This window comes from Cricetulus griseus, chromosome X, assembly GCF_003668045.3.
Source record: "Cricetulus griseus strain 17A/GY chromosome X, alternate assembly CriGri-PICRH-1.0, whole genome shotgun sequence".
Taxonomy (NCBI): Eukaryota; Metazoa; Chordata; class Mammalia; order Rodentia; family Cricetidae; genus Cricetulus; species Cricetulus griseus.
This window is the reverse complement of record NC_048604.1, coordinates 61,402,447-61,420,799: the sequence shown is the minus strand read 5'-3', so window position 1 is coordinate 61,420,799 and position 18,353 is coordinate 61,402,447. Positions and strand designations below refer to the sequence as shown.

Below are 18,353 nucleotides of genomic sequence, written 5' to 3'. Positions count from 1 at the left end.
ATGACTTCTGTGAAGAAGAACGGTTATATCATTAAAGGGATAATTATTGCATTTATCCATTCAGTCTGGCTGAAGGTGAACCTGCTTTCCTTGGAGTGAACCTACCTTCCTGAAGAGTGATCTCTAGGCAAGGTGACTGCATCAGCCAGGCCAGATATTTCATCCTTTTCATAAGTAGTTTTACCCATAAGGTCTTACTGCAGCCATACCAATTACAATGGTGATGAAGATCAGCAAATAAGAATGATGTACACACTAATTATTAGAAAAGCTGAATTATGTTAAAACTGAAAGTTTAACTGATGACATATTTGCAATCCCATTCTTATCATTGGTTGAAAATCTGTTTGACTTTAATTTAGTCATAAGAAAGTGATTGGATCACACATGAACAATAGATAATAGATAAATCAGTGGCTAATATATATTACAATGGCTATTTTTTAAAATTTAGGAACCTAGGCAAAGATTGTTATGCACTTTGCTGCTTGCCCCAAGTCATGTTGTCATTCCTGTGTATTATAAATATCCATTACTATTGCTTTGATTAGTAAGTTGCAGTGAAGTGGACTCCTAATTGGACAAAAATTGCTGAGTTCATGGCACACTTAGTAATTGAATCGTATATGTAAACAAGGCTGGGCTTTGAACTCACAGAGATCTGCTTGTCTGTGCGTCCCGAGTGCTAGAATTAAAGGCATGCACCACCACCACCCAGCAAGTTTCTAAATTTTTCTGGTGCTCTATTTCCTCATTTGTTGATTAACTATACCTAATTCATGAAGATTTTCAATGTATTTAATATGAAAATACATGAAAATTGTCAAAATTACTAATGTGCATTCAATAAATGTTAAGCATTATTATGTTTATTATTTAATCAATGATATGAAGTGAGCATATTTATCCCTGTGATTAACATGCAGCAGAGATATTGCTGATAGGAAGAAAAAATTTTAAGTTATGGAAAGTTTTTTTGGTAATCATCCAATTTTATAAAAACTTAGAAACATAAAGTCCATGTGATTCAGAGAACTGACTATTCAGAATGAAATATACTCATATTCTGGGCCTGATTTCTAGCTCTGTAAACTTTGAAAAGTCACTTAATATTTTTGAACATAATACATTCTATGAAATAAAAAAAATTTAAAAAAGGTTTTTAGCACTTAGGTTTGAATTAAAAAAAATACTATGTTATTGTCAAGATACAACTTGGACTTCGTATCTTGTAATTTTGTAATCTTTGTATCTGTAAATGCCCTTAAATGCAGAACACATAATTCTGTAATATGATCAACCTTCTATAAAACGGTCTTCTTGAAATGGTTGATCAGTCTCTGGAACTTCAGTCCATGGCCTGTATCAATTTTAACACATATATGAAGGATTAGTATGCCTGGAGCCCTGTTTACCTAAAGATGTACTTCATGAATCATCTCTTTACAAAGAACTTTAAAATATTACATTTTCAAATTATAGTAAATCAATTTCCTGATAACCACCATGGAGTAAAATATTTTAAACTGTCACAAAGTATTTTCACATATTTATGGGGTATGATATGATAACTCATTTCATATCATACATAACTCATACATAAAATGTATGATAGTCAAAATAATTAATATTTCCATTTCTTCAAATATTTATTATTTATATAGATTATAAATACTCATACTCTTCTAGGTCTTTTAAAAACTTAGCATGCATTTGTTATAGACTACTGTTACTCCACTTTGATGTGGCTCTGTAAAAGAATAGACATTTTTGAAAGCAACTCCAAGTCTATATAGATACTTCTTGTAACCCAAGACTCCTTCATAAGTTCCATAGAACTTCTAATGAAAATCAAATGGCAAAAATTTTCCACCACCTTTAAAAAAGACACTAATCCACTAATAACATGTTATCAATCTTAATAATCTAGTGTCCAGTACCTATCTCTTCTTTATAACTCTGAATTTGTGTCATACTTGTCTCTGCATTCTGTCTACCATTTCGTAAAGGTTTTCTTTCTTTCTTTGTTTTTTTTTTAAAGAGGACGAATATTTTATTTGTTTCTCACTGTTTTACAAAGCCAGTACTTCATGGTGTAAAAACAACGGCAGCCAACACAACACATGGTAAAATTAAGACAGTACTGTCCTTCATCTGACACTGTACAATAGTTTCCTGTGCTCCCAGGCATTTCCAATGAGAAACACATTAAGTCCTTCAACCAAACTCCAGTGGATAGGGTAAGTTACAGTATTATTTGAGATTTACAACACTGTAATCCTGAATTATAACTAGGAGGGTCTTACCATGTAACTCTGGCTGGACTGGCACTTTTTAGTAGACCATGCTGACCTTGAACAAGAGATCTGCCTGTCAAGTGCTGGGATTAAAGGATAGTTTGTCAGCAAACCCAGCTTCATAACCGATTTGTACCATAGATGATCTCAAGTATTCTAAACACCAGAGCTTAACCCTAATCTAAATACCTAGTATGAAGATTATTAAAAATATGTTCATTGTATTTATCTGTACCCATCAGGAAGTTGGGGTTTTTTAAGTTGCACTGTTGAGAGTAGTTTCTTTCCATCAGTATTGCTAGAAGTTATTTCAGATCTTCTATTCTCCGCTAACTTAAGCATGCTGGAGCAGGTTCCTTCCGACAGTTTTATTTGGAAGTGAGGGTGCCATGCTCACTCCTCAATGGATTTCACATATTTCTCATATGCTTCTTCACTCATTAATTCATCCAGCTCTGAAGGATCACTCAGTGCCATCTTGATCAGCCAACCATCTTCATAACAGGATTTGTTGACAAGCCCTGGGTTTTCTGCAAGTGCTTCATTGACTTCAGTTACCTCTCCAGACAGAGGAGAGTAGAGCTCACTGGCAGCCTTCACACTCTCCAAAGCACCAAATTCATCTTGTTTTGTCAATTTTGTCCCAACTTCAGGCAGACTACAGTAAACAACATCTCCCTAAGCTTCCTGTGCAAAATTGCTGATTCCCACTGTCCCAATACCATTCTCTGTGGTTATCCATTCATGTTTCTCTATGAATTTACTCACCGACTGGACAGCCGATCCAGAGCTCAGCGAGCGGACGGTGGCGGCGCTCAGCACCTAGGGCCCCAGTGGGCAGGAGGCCACAGCGGTGCGCAGACTGCAGGCCACAGCCCACGCGCTCCTAGCCACTCGCAGCGACATGATCAGAGTTCCTGGAGTAACCGCACTGCGCCTCCGCCACCGGGCGGGTGCTAACCGGGTGGGCGGTTTTATTTCTTAAAGATAAAAACACTTAAGTGGTTTATAACAAAATCTTTAATGTTAATACTCACAACTTTTGCAAAATCTATAAACAATCATCTCTATTTTAGTAAGACTGTCTTTGTGTGGGGTGCCTTGTGGTGTTGCTTTGACATATGCTATCCTTGATTCCATGTGTACACTTTAGGGTAATACTGTGTCATCAACTATTTGAAACTGCTAATAATATATATTTTTTTAATTATTTACTATTGTTACCACAAATGAGATACCCATAAGTGAGAATACCTAGAGAATGTTGGAAAATGATGCTCAAATAAGTTAAGCAAGCCCTATCCAAGAAGGAGCCGTATGTATTTCAAAAGTGTCAAGGAACCACTAAAGGGATTTTGTAAAGACAGTGGAATGGCATTTATTATTTTCTTTAAAAATCTGAGGATGAAATGAGGAAAGAAGCTGTTTGAAGAGTAAGAAAATTTGAGATTTGAGATTAAGATATCAATAATTTCCAGTAAGACAAAAAGCAATAGAGATGCAGAAAGGACAACTTTTTTTGCCTATCCTGAAACTTGAAGATGATTATTGTGTAGACTTGTGAGAACTGTTGATAAAACAGTTATGTCTTTACAAACAATTAAATAGAAACATAAGTAATTGATAAATCATTGCGGTATTAAAATAAAATATTGGTTTTATTACTTCCTCCAAAATCCTGAGTTTCATACTTTGTATTCTATTGACTCTGTGTTACATGTATCATTAAATTTTCTAACTAGATTTTCATTAATTTCAAGAGAAACCACTCATAGCTGAAATAGATGTAACCAGCACTGTAAAAGTAGCTATGAGTCCTCAAGTAATAGATGGAAGTGAACCATTATTTTCTTATATATAATAAAACTATAGTGACTAAGATATCAATAGCTCATTATCTCAGGAATGTATAGTCTATGAATTTTTACTAAGGTAGGTTGATGACATAAGAGTTGTAAAATATTATGAGCATTCTTTTTAAATCATTAGCAGTCATGTATTTCATAAATTATAAACAGATATTTAATGGAATTGCATATGATAAAACAAGGATATTGTGGACCTTATTGGAAATTATGTTATTTTAATTATATGAATCTTTATTCATTATAGTGTGATTTTCATATAACAAATGGGATATTTTATAATTTAAGAAATAAATGCTAAAATATGATGATGAAAATGAAAGTAACATTATGTTGTTCAAATGCATTCTTATCAAGAGTACAGAGTTGGAGATATGCCTTAGTGGCAATGCACTTTCTGAGAGTCTGTGTAGGATATTCATATTGCTTGACCAAGAGTGAATATAAAATAATCTTTACAAAATATATTTCATCATATTTACAGATGGAATGCTCTATGATTATCAAATATTTTTTCTTTTTCTAATGTGATTATTCTTATAATATTACTCTTAAAAATTTTACTGTTTGAGAATTTCATACACACATATGTATTTGGAACAATTCACCCCAGGTTCCTCCTCTCCAACTCCTTCTATATCCAACCTTATATTTTTCCTTCCTAACTTCATTTACTCCTTTCCTATGCTCAATGAGTCTACTTAGTCCTGACAGTATATGCATAGATATAATGGCCATCCACTGGAGAATGGGAAGCCTACCAAGGATCACATCTGAAGTAAATGGACTTTCCCTCCTGAAGCAACAACAAAGTGCCAACAGTTCTTCATCCAAGATAGTAACTGATGACCCCTTTCCCCATTAATATTTGAATTTTGACTGGGTTGATCCTGTGTAGGTCTTGTAAATAAAACACAGCCATTGTGAGTAAATGCAGCAATGTCCTTATCATGTCTGGAAAACATTGTTTACAGAAGTCCTGTACTATTTATCACTCTTAAAACCATTCTGCCTTTTCTTCAGTGATAATTCCTGATCATCAAGGAGAATAGGTATGTTACAGATATCCCATTGAGAGAAGAACATTCTGAACTCTCTTATTCTATACACTTTGATTAATCTGACTCTCTGTGGTAATCACCATCTATGGCTAAAAGATGCTTCTCTGATCAAGGTTGAGAGTGCTGCTAACCTATGTGTACGATGTCTCTTTTAGTATTTACTTTCATGGGGTCCATTTAAATTAGTAGAAAATATTTTCTTTATTTAAAAATATTTGGTATCTTCAAAAATTATATAATCAGATCAATTTTTCATAATATTATTAATAAAAGCAGAATTTTAATGCAAACAAGAATGGACAAAAACAAATGAAAACTTAATTTCATTTTCTGCTAAAGATCATGGTTTATAGGGTAGGAGAGATGACTCAGTGCTTAAGAACATTGACCTTCCCATGGATTGATTCCCAGTACTCAAATGGCAGTTAGTAACCATCTGTAACTCCATTTCTAAGGAGATCTGACAAATTTCTGGTCTCCATGGGGGTACTACACACACATGGTACATAGATATACATGCAGACAAAACACTCCTATGTATAAATTTTTTTAAGTTTATAAATTGTGTTTTACTTAAATGTCTTCTGTTGTTTATTCACTCTTCTATTGATTTTTGTGTGTTGTCAAAATTAAATGAAAATTTACCAGCATATATTTGGAATTGATATCATGTATAGGAATTAAGCTAAAATGAATATGCTCTATGAAGCACCTCTTACAGCAGACCCAGAAATTAATGTGTGTAACTTATCATTTCTCTAAGTGCCATTTACTATAATTTCTAAGGAAACTGGGGTGTTTCTTGAGGTCATTGTCCTAGCTAATAAAAGAATTTGGGAATATATTTAAAAGCAAGTCAATGACAATTTCATTAGCATTTAAAAGAAAAACCCCAAGGTGGCAAGATATAAATTTTGGCAGATGCCTGGAGGAGGAAGATGGTAAAAAATAAAGACAAATAGTCATGGACATTTGAATTAAGCTGCCATGAGGGTCTTCCATGTGGAGGACAAGCTGCTGTGTGGCAGGGAGGAAAGCTTTAGAGAAAGGGTGAAGCCCAAATTGTTAGGGAAGAGATGCTTAGAAAGATGATTTGAAGAGACACCATGAACACAAGAACTCTTGTAAAGGAAAACATTTAATTGGGGTGGCTCACTTACAGTTCAGAGGTTTAGTGCTTTATCATCATGGCAGGAAGCATGGCAATATGCAGGAAGACATGGCCCTGGAGACGAAAACCCTTATATATCGATCCAAAGGCAACAGGAATTAAACTGAGACACTGGGCATAGCTTCAGCATATATGACACCTCAAAGCCCACCTACATAGTGACACACATCCTCTAACAAGGCTACATCTTCTAATAGTGCTATTCCCTTTGGGGGACATTTTCATTCAAACATAGACAATGACACTGTCTAGGTAGGTTATAGATTGGTACATCCTTGCTGGAAGAAGAATAGTAATGGGAGCCGTTTTGAGAGTTCATAGACTTACCTGACTATAGGTTCTCTCTTGACTTCATGTTTCCTGTTGGATATGATCTCTCTACTTCCTGCTTCAGCTGCCTGACACCATGCCACCACAGCCATTATGGAACCATAGTCAATCTGTATCCACTTGATCTACTTCAGTTGTGTTATTCCTTTAGCTAGAATTTCAAGTACCATATTGAATAAGTTTGAAGAGAGTGGAGATTCTTGCATTTTCCTGGTTTTAGTGAAAAATCAGTTGAGTTTCGCTCCATTTCAGTTAATGTTGGCTGTGGACCTATTGGAAATTACTTTTATTATGTTGAAGTATTCCCCTTGCATCGCTAGTTTCTCCAATATTTTTTTATGACATGATGTTGGATTTTGCCAAAGGCCTTTCCTGTATATAATGACATTATCGTGGGGTTTTGTCTTTCAGTCTGTTTATGTGGTAGATTACACATTTATTGATTTACTTATGTTGAATCATCTCTACATCTCTGTGATGACACCTACTTAATTATGGCAGATGATCTTCTTTGATGTGTTCTTTCATTTGGTTTGGAGGTATTATTAAAGAGTTTCCCATCTTGCTTCATAAGAGGCACTGGTCTGTAATTTTCTTGTTCTGTTGGGTTTGTGTTGTTTTAGCATCAGGGTAATTTTAGTTATGTAAACTCTTCTTTTTATAAGTTGCTTTTGGTCATGGTGTTTTGTTACAGTAGCTGAAATGTAACTAATTCATTTAATGAAGCTGTGTAACCATGAGTCTGTAAGCAATTACACAGAGAACATGAAATCTGGATAGAAAAATCCCATTATTTCATTAAGTGAAGTTTTATTCCTCCTATCCATTTAGCAGGGGTTAAGGTGGAGCTGTCTTCCTGAGGGGCATCCCTTAGCTAGGTGACTGACCTCCACAACAAGTAAATACAACCTGTACTCTTTATATAATACAAATGCATTACATGAGAGTTTGCAGCCCAAATTGTATGTCATACACATTTATTAACAAAACACATCAGTATCAGTAACAATCCATTAAATTGGTGTCTAAAATTAAAGCTTTGCAATTTTCCTTTATCATACAAAATTAAAGTATGAACAATAAAAATATTAATTACATTTCAACTGACATAATATTATAGTGATATAAAAATCATAAATTTTTATGTGTGAACTCCAGTGTAGTATTTATATAAATATATACTGTATAACACAATGTGAGCTTCTAAAACATCAAACATCCTTTTTCTACACATAAAGTATTCTTTTGATACATTTATACAAATATTTAGTTTTTCAATCATATATATGATTTATTAATTTATTGTTCACTAATTTAAACATTTTATTTTCAGTTTCTCAACATAATGATCATTTATTTTAATAACATTTCTCCATTTTACATTTATCAAGAAATTTCAAAATAATATATAAGAACTTAATTTTAATATTTTTGCTATTTTCTATGATGCAAACTAAATGGGCCTTTGACCTTTGAAAAGGTAGAGGCTCTAGAAAAGTTAGTACAGGAACAGCTAGAGGCTGGTCACATAGAGCAATCTACCAGCCCTTGAAATTCTCCTGTATTTGTTATCAAGAAGTCAGGTAACTGGAGAATGCTGACAAACCTGAGAGCCATAAATAAGGTAATTCAACCTATGGGCTCTCTGCAGCCTGGAATGCCACTGCCTTCCTTAATACCTAAAGGATGGCCGATCATAGTAATTGACCTGAAAGACTGTTTTTTCACTATACCATTACAAGAAAGTGATAGAGAGAAATTTGCATTTACTGTACCAACTCTTAATAACTCACAGCCAGTTCAGAGATACCAATAAAGTTTTACCTCAGGGGATGCTAAATAGTCCTACTTTGTGTCAATACTTTGTACAGCAACCTTTGAAAGTAATTCATAAAATTTTTCACAATCTCTTGTTTATCATTATATGGATGATATTCTTTTATCGGATTCTAATAAGGAAACTTTGGAACGTATGTTTGACATGGTGAAGGAAGTTCTGCCTTGATGGGGGTTACAAACAGCCCCAGAAAAGATACAAAGAGGAGATTCTATTAACTATTTAGGATATAAGATAGACTTACAAAGAATTAGACCACAGGAGGTGCAATTTAGAAGGAACCGTTATCAAACTCTTAACAGTCTTCAGAATCTCCTAGGAGAAATTTCTCAATTCCAGACGATTATTGGTGTAGAAGGACATGACTTAAAGCATTTAAAAATGCGCTAAAAGGTGATAAGGACCTAAACAGTCCATGAATATTATCTGCTAAGGCAGAAAAAGAGTTACAATGGGTAGAAAACAGAATATTGGATGTGCATGTAGATTGGATAAACCTTGATTTAGACTGCATTCTGGTCATCTTGCCATCCAAAGAATATCCTTCTGGAATTCTGATGCAGAGGGAAGACACTATATTAGAATGGATATTTCTGCCACATAAACAAAATAAAAGTTAAATACGTATGTATATAGAAAAGATTTCTGATTTGATTTTAAAGGGCAAATTAAGACTTCGTCAGCTGACTGGAAAAGATCCAGCAGAAATTATAGTACATTTAACTAATGATGAAACTTCCTCCTTATGGAAGGATAATGAATATTGACAAATAGCTCTTACAGACTTTTTGGGAACAATTAGTAACAACTATCCCAAAACCGACAGAATCAAATTCATAAAAAAGACAGTCTGGATTCTTCCATGAATTGTAAGACAAACTCCCATTTCTGGAGTTCTTAACTTCTACACTGACGCTAACAAATCAGGTAAGGCTGGTTATAAAGCAGGTGAGGTTAAGTAAAGTAGTTCAAAGTCTGTACACATCTGTACAGAAGGAAGAATTATATGCAATTCTCATGGTGCTTATGGATTTCACAGAACCTCTTAACATAGTTACTGATTCCCAATATGCAGAGAGAGTTGTCTTGCACATAGAGACTGCAGAATTCATCCCTGATAATACTGAACTTTCCTCGTTGTTCTTACAATTACAGGAAACACTCAGAAACAGAAGTAATCCTCTGTACATTATGCATATCAGATCCCATACAGGTCTGCCAGGCCCACCAGCACAAGGCAATGGCGAGATTGATCATTTATTAATTGGCACTGTGATAGAAGTCTCAGAATGTCATAAAAAGCATCATGTAAATAGCAAAGGTTTAAAGAAGGATTTCTCCATCATTTGGCAACAAGCCAAGGAGATAGTGAGAAACTGTCCTACTTGTTCCTTTTATAACCAAACTCCGCTGCCAGCAGGCTGTAATCCTAAAGGCATTCGAAGGAATGAGATTTGGCAAATGGATGTCTTTCACATTACAGAATTTGGAAATTTGAAATATGTGCATCATACCATTGACACATTCTCAGGTTTCCAATGGGCTACTGCTCTCAACCCTGAAAAAGCTGATTCCATTATTACACACCTACTAGAGGTGATGGCAGTTATGGGCATACCTGCACAAATAAAAACTGACAATGCTCCAGCATATGTCTCCACAAAAATGGAACAGTTCTTCAAATATTATAACATAAAGCATGTCACAGGTATACCACACAATTCTATAGGACAAGCAGTTGTTGAGAGGTCTAATAGGATGCTTAAGGAGATGCTCCAAGGGCAAGCTGGTAAGTCAAAACACCCCAAACATAGGTTGCATAATGCTTTATTGACACTAAACTTTCTTAATGCCAATGACAAAGGACAAACAGCTGCGGAAAGACACTGGACTATGGAAAAAAACTGCTGAACTGAACCAACCAGTGTACTTCAAAGATGTACTGACCTCAGTATGGAAACACGAACATGTGTTACGTTGGGGTAGGGGTTTTGCATTTGTTCCCACAGGAGAAGAAAAACTTTGGATACCATCAAAATTGATCAAGATTTGAGTTGAAAAAGACAACCCTCTCGACAAGGATGACTGACAGGTATTTATTGAGGTATATCTCATGAACTAAATGAAAGCCTCCCAAAGGAATGGGAAGTGCTTTGTTTTTATATTCACAGGAAAACCCACCTCCAGAAGTCAAAGGACACTGCATGGGTAGATACTTAAAGGAAAGAAGGTAGCTATAACCACCAAAAAAAAAGGAACATGCCATACGGTAAAACTTTACAGCTGTCTCACAAATAACTCTATTTCTCTTCATTTCCTAGTCCCTATTCAATTAAATCAATGCTGGATTTAGAGTTGGATTTGGCTTTCCTCCCCTAAAATCCAAGCATGTTATTTAACTAAATTTTGAAGTTTCTGTGTTATATCAAGAAGCCAATTGATGTAATACAGAATAAATGAAGAATTTGAGAACTATCTTTTGTCTTTCCTTGGCTTTCTTTCAAAGCCTACACCCTCTCATAATTGTCATTTTCAATGGTTGCCTTTCCCAGTACACATACATGTGCAAGCAAACTTTTCTCTGCTGACACTTATGTTTGAGTCCCATACAGCCAATGAAGACCCGCCTGATGACAATCCCTGGATGCTCTGGAAAAGGAATTGGGCCATGCCTCTTCAACTCCACTGGATTCAGCTTACTTCGTTTCAGCTGACACTCCGACCAGAGCCTTGAGTACTGACTTCAATCAAGTTGAGGATTTCAACCTAGATCTTCAATCAAGCAAATCCTATCTAACATGGACTGGAGATAACCCATTAGAGACGTTCCCTGTACTAACATTCCCCCCCCCACAGGACCCCACGAGGCTACCATCATCCCATTTCAGCCGGAAGTAACTTAGAAGATGCCTCCGCTCCCCACTATTGTTTATTAGGGTAGTGTAAGCCTAGCTAGGAATAACTTTCTTATTGTTTAGAGTTGGGATTGGAAGGAGGTGTTCAAGTTAGACACCCTTTCCACATGACTTTAGGGCTTAGCTGGAATAGACATAGTTAAGATGTACAATAGCAGATTATTGTACCTTCTTGTATTTCACCTTTATGATTGTTACTTTTGGATATTTTACACCATTAAGTTTTAATCCTCTTTTAGACTAAAAGGGGAATTGTAGGGAGACACCGTAACCATGCCTCCTAAGGGCCGGCTACAAATGTACTTAACCAAGCCTGTCAGGGCGTGGTCAAGGGGTGTTCAGGATGACTCGTGGGGGGTTCTTAAGGGACTGCCCACACGTGAATAGCCTTCTCTCTGGCCTGGCAGCCTTGCTGCCCCTGGCACGCTCTGGCTTGTGTTTGGGCTGGCATTTATCTGAATAAAGAAATCTTAGCCTTACAGACTACTGATCATCTTTGAGTGCACGCAGCACGCAATAATCTACAATTGGACACTTTTTTTAGAAATAGTCTTATTTTACAATCAATTCTCTCACCCTCCCATCCTCCCATGCCCCCTACCAAGCCCCCCAGCCCACCCCTACCTACTACCCAAGGATAGTGAGGCCTTCCACAGGGGATCATCAAAGTCTGTCACATCATTTGGGGGAAGGCTAGGCCCTCTTTCTTGTATCTGGGCTGCAATAGTATCCCTTCATAGGGGATGGGCTCCCAAAGTCCATCTGCACACTAGGGATAATCACTATCTCCACAGTTAGAAGTCCCTTAGACTGCCCAGGCCTCCTAGCTGGCACCCACATTCACAGGGCTTGGTTAGGTCCAATGCTGGTTCCCCAGCTTTATGACTAGGGTCTCTGTGTTCTCACCTGGTCAGGTCAACTGTTTCTGTGGGTTTCTCCAGCACCCTCTTGGCTCCTTTGTTCATCCCTTCTCCCTTTCTACAACTTGATTCCAGGAGTATGGCTCAGTGTTTATCTGTGGGTGCCTGCTTCTGCTTCCATCAGCTACTGGATGAAGGCTCTAGGATGGCAACCAAGGTATTCATCAATCTCATTATAGGGGAATAGCATCAAATCAGCCTCTCCACTACTTCCTAGATTCTTAGTTGGGGGGTCATTCCTGTGGATCTCTTAACATCTCCCTAGTGTCAGACCTGAAAGAGGTGTCCAAGCCTACACCTAGTTAGGGATAGGTTCCTATTTTTGAGAATTGGGATTGAAAGGAGGTGTTCAGGCTTGGACACCTTTTTCAAATGACTTTAGGGCTTAGTTATAATAGACATAGTTGGAGTGTGACATAGCAGATCTTTTTTTTTTTTTGACTTTTCGAGACAAGGTTTCTCTATGTAGCTTTGGAGCCTATCCTGGCACTCACTCTGGACACCAGGCTGGCCTCGAACTCACAGAGATCTGCCTGCCTCTGCCTCCCGAGTGCTGCGATTAAAGGCATGCGCCACCAACACCCGGCTTATTGTATCTTCTTGTATTTCACCCTTATGATTGTTAATTATGGATACTTTACACTGTTAAGTTTAATCCTCTTTTAGACAAAAAGGGGAATTGTAGGGAGACACCATAACCACGCCTCTTAAGAGTGATGTCAGGATGAAATGGAAGAGATTTTAAGAGTTAGGAAATGCACATGGGAGCCCCTTCTTGGTCCCTGCTTTATCAGTGTGTGCTGCTTACTATGTATCTTACTGGCTGGCTAGGCACTCAGTAAGTAAGGCATGTTCCCTAATAAAATACTCTAATCTTATTGGAGTCACCATTTATATCTGGTTATACAGATCTCTCTCTAAACCTAAACAGGATCCCTCTATCAAGGTATCTCCTGTCTTGCACTCCTCTATTCCTGCCCTATCTCAGTCATCCTGATCCCTCTTGTTCTCCTCCCTGACTTGGTCTCCCCTTCTCTTTTTCCTACTTCCCTTTTCCCCCATGCTCCCAATTTTCTCAGGGGTTCTTAGCCCTTTCCCCCTTCTCAGGGGACCATGTAATTTTCTCTTGGGCTCCTGCTAGTTTCCTAGTTTCTCTGGTGGTGTGGATTGCAGGCTGGTTTTCCATGTTCTATGTATAATATACATATATGAGTGAGTACACACCATGCTTGTCTTTCTGTGATTCGGTTACCTCTTTCAGGATGTTTTCTTCCAGTTCCATCCATTTGCCTGTGAATTTCAAGATTTCATTTTTTTTTCCTGTAGAGTAATACTCCATTGTGTAAATGTACCACATATTCTCCATCCATTCTTCTGTTGACGGACATCTATGTTGCTTCCAGTTTCTGGCTATTACAAACAATGCTGGTATGAACATAGTTGAATAGATGTCCTTTTTGTATGAATGTGCATCTTTGTGTATATGCCTAAGAGTGGAGTTACTGGATCTTGTGGTAGACTGATTCCCATTTTCCTGAGAAACCACCATACTGATTTCCAAAGTGGTTTGTACAAGTATGTACTCCCTTCAGCAATGGAGGAGTGTTCTTTCTCCACATCCTTTCCAGCATTGACTGTCATTGGTGTTTTTGATTCCAGCCATTATTGCTGGCATAGGATGGTATCTCAGAGTTGTTTTGATTTGCATTTCCCTGATGGCTAAGGATGTTGAGCACTTTCTTAAGTGTCTTTCAGCCATTTTAGATTCATCTATTGAGAATTCTCTATTTAGTTCAGTACCCCACTTTGTAATTGGAATATTTTAAGAAATTTATAGCAATATTATTTTTCTTATTAAAACTAGTTTTCTCATACAATATAACGCCATTACAGTTTCTCCTCCTTCTACTACTCCCTCCCTCCGTCCACTTAGTTCCATTTCTATTCTGTGTCTCATTAGAAAATATATGGACCTAATATTTGGCTGTGTGTTTCTGTATCTGCTCCCATCAGCTGCTGGAGGAAGCCTCTATGATTACATTTGGGCTAGACACCTATGAGCAGAAGAGAGTGTGGGGGGAGGATAGTAGGAGCCAGAGCTATTGAGAACACCAGAAGAACATGGCCCACAGAATCAAATAAGCAATGCTTGTAGGGGCTTACAGAGCCTCAAGTGGCAACTACCGAGCTTGCATGGGTTAGCTATAGGCCTTCTGCATAAGTGCTATGGATCTTTAGCTTGAGGATTTTGTGGGATTCCCAGAAATGGTGAGTGGGGAGTCTCCCTGACCTAATGTGGGAACTTTTACTTCCTACTGGGATGCCTCATCTAGACTTGATATGAGGATTTGTCCCTAACCTTTCTGCAATTTGTAAGGATGTGTTCAATTGATATCTCTGGGGTCCTGTTCCTTTCAGAAGGGAAACTGAGGAGCAGTAGATCTGGGGGAGAGGAGGTGTAGGGGTTCAATGGGGAAGAGGGAAGGGAAGGGAAGATTTAGTAGGGATGTATTATATTAGAGAAGAATAAACAAACAAACAAACAAAAATAAGAAAACCATATCATGTTAAATAAAGAAACCATGCAGGTTTCTGAGGGTTAATACTGAAATAAAATAAAACAAAACAAAATATAGTAAGATAAAACAAAAACAAATGCATTGAAATTGGACTGAGCAAAGAAACAGAAGAAAAAAACCCAAGAGAAGGCATAAGAAACAGAGAACTACTGGTTTGCCCACTTAAGAATACCATAAAAACACTAAAGCCACAGTATATACATAAACGTCCAGGTGCAGACCCATGCAGTCCCTGTCATGTAGATCCATGCAGACCATGCCAACATTCTTTATTGATCTTATATGTCTTTATTTTGTACTAATTATTACACTTCTAAAATTCGTTTTCATTTTATTACTTATATGTATGTGAGTGCATGTTATCTGTGTGGGTGCTGTTGGAGGCCAGTACATGACTCAGACCCACTTACCTTCCTTCAGCTGGATTTATGTAAAGCTGTGAGGACCTGGCATGGGTGCTGTAAATCAAGTTCTGATACTCTGGAAGAGCAGTAGGAATTTCTAAAAACAAAGACATCTCTCTAGTCCCCAACTACTGTTCTTTGTTCAACCATTTTTCATCTTAGTTCCAGTGGTTATATATATACAAGAGTCATTTTCTGTTATTTTAATTGAATTCTCATTTTCTCAGTCATAATATCTTCTTGGCCCAAGATGATATTGAGGATTGGTTGTAAAACATGCAGTAAGAATGACAAAATACATTGGTTTTCAATCTAGACTGCAAAATTAATTTAGTATAGATTGTTCTTCATTTGAAAGATTCTTGGTGCAAAATGAAAGGTCATACTGATACATTCATCTGAGTGCAGGAAGATGTACATTAATTAAATTGAGATTATGTTTCTGGAAACACCCTAGTGCTGTCCTAGGATATAGTAGTGATTTTCCAGGACCACTGTAGAATACTAAAGATTTGAGGATTTCTTTAGTGGTTTTATTTTTCACATTCAGTTTTAGAATTTCATGAATGGAATTTTCTTCATTTTTCTCATAGACTGGCAAAGGCTATATTTCTTGCTGCTGATATGACTATAGTACATGATTGTTTCCATATTAACTACTTAGATATCTAATTAAATGTTCACATAATAATAAATTGAGATTTAACAGTTTCATATGAACTATTCAAACTGTGGAACTGATAAAAAATAATGTCACCATTAAAATTCTTTGTTTTGGTCAGAAATTATATTAAAAGAAATTCTGTTGTGTCTTATTAATGTATACATGTTCAAGGGAAATATGCCACATTCATATTTTTGATAACAACACTATATACCACTTCCAGATTTATTTCTTTTAAAAACTGCACTTATTTTGTTTCTTTCCATTTTTATCTAAATTAGAAACAAGATATTTTACATGTCAATCAAATTCCCTCTCCCTCCCCTCCTCCTCTGCTCCCCACTAATTCCTTACATATCCCATACACTTTCTGCTCCCCAGGGAGGGTGAGCCCTTCCATGGGGGATCTTCAGATTCTGTCATATCCTTTGGGATAGGGCTTAGGCCCGGCTTGTGTCTAGGCTGAGAAGTATCCCTCTATGTGAAATGGGCTCCCAAAGTCCATTCCTATGCTAGGGATAAGTACTGATCTAATGCAAGACGCCGCATAGATTTCTGAGTCCTCCTCACTAACACCCACATTCTTGGGGTCTAGATCAGTCCCATGCTGGTTTCCCATCTATCAGTCTGGGGACCAAGAGCTCCCTGTTGTTCAGGTCAGCTGTTTCTGTGGGTTTCACCAGTCTGGTATGGACCCCTTTGCTGATTACTCCTCCCTGTCTGCAACTGGATTCCAGTTCACTTTAGTGTTTACCTATGGCTGTCTGCTTCTACTCCCATCAGCTGCTGGATGAAGGCTCTAGGATGGCATATAAGTTAGTCATCAATCTCATTACCAGGGGAAGGGCATTTAAGGTAGCCTCTCCTCTGTTGCTTAGATTGTTAGTTGGTGTCATTTTTGTAGATCTCCAGACATTTCCCTAGTGCCTGATTTCTCTGTAAACCTAAAATGTCTCCCTCTATTGTGGTATCTCTTATCTTGTTGTTCTCTGTTCTTCCCCCGACTCAACCTTCCTGCTCCCTCATGTCCTCCTCACCACTCCTCTTCTCCCGTTCTCATTCCTCTAGATCCCTCTCTTCCCCCCACCCATGTTCCAAATTTGCTCAGGAAATCTTTTCCCTTTCCCCTTCTCCAGGGGATCCTGATAGCTAAGGATGTTAAGGACTTTCTTATGTGTCTTTCAGCCATTTTAGATTCCTCTATTGAGAATTCTCTATTTCTATACCCCACTTTTTAATTGGATTATTGGGTGTTTTGGAAACTAGCTTCTTGAGATCTTTGTAAATTTTGGAGAACAGCCCTCTGTCAGATGTGGGGTTGGTAAGTATCTTTCCCTATTCTGTGGGCTTCCATTTTGTCTTGTTGCCTACGTCCTTTGCCTTATAGAAGCTTCTCAGTTTCAGGAGGTCCCATTTACTAATTGTCCATCTCAGTGTCTGGGCTACTGGTATTATGTACAGGAAATGGTCTCCTGTACCAATTCATGCAAGGGTACTTCCCACTTCTTTTCTAATAGGTTCATTGTGGCTGGAATTATGTTGCGGTCTTTGATCCATTTAGACTTAAGTTTTGTGCGTGGCAATAGATATGGATCTATCTGCAGTCTTTTATATGCCAGCATCCAGTTATGCTAGCACCATTTGTTGAAGAGGCTTTCTTTCTTCTATTATATAACTTTAGCTTCTTTGTCAAAAATCAGGTGTTCATAGGTGTATGGGTTAATATCAGGGTTTTCAATTCTATTCCCTTGGTCTACCTGTCAATTTTTGTGCAAACACCAAGTTGTTTTCTGGACTATTGATCTCTAACAGAGCTTGAAGTCAGGGATGGTGATGATTTGTGAAATTCCTTCATTGTACAGGGTTGTTTTGGCTATCATGTGTTTTTTTGCTTCTCCAAAAAAATTGAGTTTTGTTCTTTCAAGGTTTATGAAGAATTGTGCTGGGATTTTGATGGAGATTGAATTGAATCTGTAGGTTGCTTTTGGCAAGATTGCCATTTTTACTATGTTGATCCTACCTATCCAAGAGATTGGAAGATCTTTCCATTTTTTTGATATCTTCTTTTATTTCCTTCTTATAGTCTCAAAATTCTTGCTATACTGGTCTTTCACTTGTTTGGTTTGTGTTACCCTGAGATATTTTATGTTGTTTGTGGATATTGGAAATGGTGATGTTTCTCTGATTTTTTCAAATTTTTTTTATTTGAATTAGAAACAGGATTGTTTTACATGACAATACCAGTTCCCTTCTCCCACCTGTCCTTCCCTACCCCCCCAACTAAAACCTTATCTGTCACATATCTTTTCT

General features: G+C 37.2%; 1 pseudogene; it reads right to left on the bottom strand.

The window, feature by feature from the left end:
• Nucleotides 1-2,671: 2,671 nt before the first annotated feature.
• LOC100756550 lies at nt 2,672-3,203 on the bottom strand (annotated as a pseudogene).
• Between the last annotated feature and the right edge of the window lie 15,150 nt (nt 3,204-18,353).